The following is a 5,200-nucleotide window of genomic DNA, read 5'->3' as shown; positions in this document are numbered from 1 at the left end:
AACTAAGAGCTTCTGTCTTTAGAGTGAAACATCAGCTGAGTTTTTGATGGTTATTTATTTGTGCTTTAGAACTGAACCGCTATGAAACAATCCGAAAATAACATTTTATTTCTCTCATTCACTGGCTATCGCCGTTCCCTCTCTTCATTCACTCTCTAGCTCACTCGACCACTGCACACACACTCTCTCTCTCTCTCTCTCTCTCTCTCTCTCTCTCTCATTTGCTCACACTCTCAGCTCACTTGCACTCTCTGTCTTTTTCTCTCGCTCATTTTTAAAATGAGTCAGGAAGCTGACAACAAAGCCGAACTTTACTTTTAACGTTAACGAAGAGAAATGTCCTCCCCTCATCCTAAACTGCTCCTAAAGTGATACTAGAGTACTTTCTTGTTGAAGCAGCCATGCTGTGTGTGTTTGACCAATCAGCAATGGTCATCCCTTTTTGGGAGGTAAAACAACCTCCCTGGTTGAGAGGAACAGGTAGAGGAACTGAGTTCCTCAAAAGGTTCTTAATCCCTGGGGAAACATAGTTTAAGTCTGTTTCCACTGCATTTTGTTTCATTTCCTTTGTTTTGATACACCAACTTTACCACCTCCATTTTTTTTTGATATTTCGAATTTCCAGAGATTCCACTTGCTGTTTTTATGCGCAAAATCAAAATGTGCATAAAAATAGGTGGATTAAAACATACTTTTTGTCCCTCGTTCTGCTTTGTTTACACTGTTGTCCTCTCTATCTATCTATCTATCTATCTATCTATCTATCTATCTATCTATCTATCTATCTATTCATTTTCATCCATCCACAACATCAGTCTCCTGTTTTCCTTGGAAAATCCTAACAAAATTCATCCATATTTTCTGTGCTATTTTTCCATTGGCTGAACAAAAACATTTCTTAACTTTTGACTGGGTGGGCAAGACACATGTTTGGGTGGGCTGAGCCCAGCCCTGCTCATAGCCACCACCAGTCGTTAGGTACTCTTGAAAGGATTGCCAGTTGTGCAGTTAATCGTGATTGGTTAATAGAGGTGTTGTAACTTTGCATAGTTCACCACAACTAATTTGTACATGTAATTGAGTAAAAAGGCTGTAGTTATTGGCATCAATATGGCAACTTAGCAGTACCTGTGTTAAGCACTGCAAGGAGGTGGGTTTTGGTTCAGTTCATATCTTTTTCTGAGAAACAGAATTCTGAGAATATGTTCTCTATAATATATGATATGGATGTTTTGTTGCCTTGTTCTGCATTTTTCCAAGTAAACTGTTGATTGTTTGTAAAGATGTGCAAAGAGCTGGGGAGTCTGTTACTAGTTTAACTACTACTTTGGTAACTTAAAATAGCTACTTTCAAAATCAGGTAGATGAGTAGTGCAACGCTACACTGCTATATTTTCTTTTCTTTTGAAGAGACCAAAAAGCTCAGAAAGGACTGGACTGCATCCTGTCTGTGCTACACCAGATTCTTCACCTGCATCTCCCAGTCTTCTGATTCAGGAGATAATCAAACAGGATGCTGGTTTGACTGTAGCACCAAGTCTCGGGTCCTTAAAAGTTATAGTTATAGAAAGCTCCAGGCACTGGGTAATTAATTTTCTGCAATGGAAGCTGGGCTAATAAATACATTAGGACAAGCTTGAATACCAAATGGTGCTGTGTTAGTTCAAATTTATCAGTTCAGTCACTTTTATCACCTCTGCTTTTGTTATTTAAGGCCTTCCTTCAGTCAACTACAGGCAGAAGAATCAGTATGTGTGTGTCTGTGTGTGTGTGTGTGTGTGTGTGTGTGTGTGTGTGTGTGTGTGTGTGTGTGTGTGTGTGTGTGTGTGTGTGTGTGTGTGTGTTCGTGTTCATGCATGTGTGTGTCTCATCTGCATTCTCTAATCTGAAAGGTGTGATCTTCAAAGGGCTACACCATTGCTCACTCTTTGTCTATGGGTGTATAACCAAATTTTCCACAGCCAGTTCCATGTCATGTCAAAGATGAGTCAGCACTCCTTCTGACACACATGCACACTATAAAAGTATAACTCTCCTCTCTGTTAGGACCCTGTGCCCTTGTGTCTTGTACAGTTGACCACACTTTGCTCCATGTACCATTTCTCATTAAAATAGGATCTTAGGTTTGTTGACTTTGGCCTTCAATCAAATATTAGACAATCAGTGTGATTCACTGTTAATATGGACAGCCCTACTTGACCACAACTAGTGAGTGCTGTTTTTATTTTGTATTATTTGTACAGTATGTCAGATGTTTGACCCCAATCAAATCAAATTAAAAGATTGTAACATAGGCCCAGCAGCTTAATTCCAAAACTGTTGACATTGATATTTGCCTTCTAAAACCCTTATTGAAATTGATGATTGTCACCACCATTGTATCCTTTGCTGGAAAAAAGATCTTTACAAAGGAGTTTGTGCTATCTGAGCATATCATCACTGAAAGAAATTGGTTGTCAACGGGACTCTTAACCTAGATCTTAATCCCGAGCCATCCAGAAATAATCAGACTGTAGACATGTGCATGACAATAAATGCTCCAGTCAAACAGTGTCACTAATGAGTCCCATTTCAGAGGTTGCCACCTTCAATACTGAGTACATCATTAAGTGCTTGGTCACACCAAAAAGTGGCACAGCAAAATTTGCACATCCAGAATACGTGGTGCCAGACGTTTGCTGATGTATTGGTCATTTGGGAGAACAGATAATGTTTATTTGGCAAGAAAGACTTGCTGTCCACATCTTTGGTGGCTCTTTGTTGTCTATAGCAGAAGGTATTAGAAGGTAGAAGCTCACCTCACAAAGTTGTTATGGTGAAGGTTTTACAAACAGTCGCCCATTTACACAGCCAGCAGACACACAGAATTGCATCTGAAGTCATGCTTCTGGCCACCAGTCAAAGGCACACCCAATATTCACTCTCCTTTTAGCTCTGGTTTGGTCTCCACAATCTCGTGAGACAAATTTTTATCCTTTATGCTGTGTTCACCCACTAGATGCTAATTTTGTCTGTCTGCTGGTTGGTGCCTCTGCTGTATTTGGTGTACATGGGGTTTACCAGAGATTTTTAATAGAAACAAGATTGATGAAAGCAGTAAGTGTGAATCAAAACATTAGTTACAAGTTAAAGTAAAACCGAAACAATGAGCTGAAAGATGTTAAAAAGCTCTGTAGAGCTGAGGGGAACTGCAGAGTTGGTGATAATTCTTTGTGGGTTTGTCACTATAAGCAAAACCTTTCACATTATATATAATAAATTGATCCATTGCTAATATGAAGATATTGATTAGAGCAGCTTTAACATTCCTTGGCAACAGACTGCTGGTTAGATTTCTCACTACTGAAACCACCAAAAACCTTTGTGCTCAAGTTAAAAACATCCTGAACCTATCTCTGTACTGGACACAGAGATGAAACTGGACCTTTATTTGATTGAGGGAGTTAAGGCAAACAAAAGCATCTTTCAACCAACATCAGTGAATCACTTATGCTGCAACATGCAGTTGATAGACTGTGACACAGTTGCAAAACCTTTTAAGATAGTGTTTATGTCCAAAAATATCCAACATTGTTATCTTATCTCTGGTTTAAGGTTGGTATGCTCCTTTAATGCTGTAAGTTGTCTTTCCATAACCAAATGTGAACCAAATGTGTATTGATTTAGTTGAAATGATGTATTCTGTTGGAATGAAGTGCACAAAATGTGAGTGTTTTTTTTTACATTGTCTCACCACTGCTGCTGCTGTGGTTCAAAACTATTTGTGCTTTTAGTATGAATAGACGCCTGCTTTTCTCACATCACCAAAACCAAATGTTTACATGTAAGTTGCCAACAAAGCAATGCTCTACATCAGCCTTTGGAAGTAACTTTTTCCACCAAATAAAGTTTTCACAAATGTATAATTTTGTTTTATGACATTTCTAATGTCTTGATGTTGTGATTAATAATTTTCCTCACCTTGAAATCTAGGTCATAGCCTAGGGATTGACTCATGGGACATTTTTGCAGGAAACATTTAAGAGCTATTCAGCACGGTAGTACAATACCTGACTGTGTGGAAACAAGGCCGAGCTCTCCTCATGGCCAGTCATAAACATTCCTGAGTGGAAATAAATCTACCTAAGCTGGAATGTAGAGAAAAAAAAACACAAAGGAAACTGGGGTTCAGTGATAAAGTCACTGCAGACAGACGTTGATCGTTTTAAGCCATAATCACTCTTTCCCTCCCAGCTCTTGACAGGTCATGAGTTTATTTTTAACACAGTGGGTAGTCTTGCACAGTGCCATAGCCAGAGTTTTAGAAAAACTGAGGTCATGAATTTAAGTCCCTCAATGCACCTTCAATGTGCAGGCAACATCCAAGTTTTGAAAGAAGCATAGTGCTGCTTGACTAGGCCTTTTTCACAGCAGTCATTTTGACTTGTCATAGCAGGAAAAGCACAGGTGTAACTAATAACATAATCAATGGCTCTGTTCTATTCAAGTGTCCAAGTAAACTATGACAGTATGACAGTCAGTCAGCACACACAATACCAGGACCCTGAAACTGAAGCAGCTAAAATGGAATTCATCCATCATTCTTTTGATTATTCACACTTGTGTTTTTCCTACCGTCACATCAAAATGCCTTCTGTTAAAAAGGCCTATTAATTTTTTTTCATCAACATAATGAGACAACATTTTAATGAACCCATCTGTCTCTCATTTATTTTCCCTACAATGTCCACTTCTGCAATACAAAATCCTATTGCAGCAACTGAACCATGATTAAACATTTGTGTGTTTCTGTTAAGGCTAATTAAACACATTGACGGTCTTGATTGAATATGACTTAAAAGGACTTATGATCTAAAATCTAAAAACCTTTTTATCAACAGTAAGGTATTGTGTAGGCACCAAAATCAGTCCTAGTTCTTTATTTATTTTTTGTTGGCCTAATAGTAGTCAAATATCAAGTCTAAACTTGTTGGAATCATCCTCTAAAATACTCTCCATGTCTAAGTGTGCAATTGAATGAGTTGAATAAACTTGGTGTCTGAAACCCCAAATTCCTAGGAAAATGCATGAGGACATGACCTCTGGATGGTCCTGGTCTCTCTCACAGATCTTAGCAATGTTTTCAGGGACTTATGGGAGTTAGTCAAACAGCTTGAATTTTCTATCTAAATTTTAGGCAGTTTGTATTCCTTGATTTCAG

Source organism: Thunnus thynnus, chromosome 22, assembly GCF_963924715.1.
Source record: "Thunnus thynnus chromosome 22, fThuThy2.1, whole genome shotgun sequence".
Classification (NCBI taxonomy): Eukaryota; Metazoa; Chordata; class Actinopteri; order Scombriformes; family Scombridae; genus Thunnus; species Thunnus thynnus.
This window is presented reverse-complemented; position numbering follows the sequence as displayed.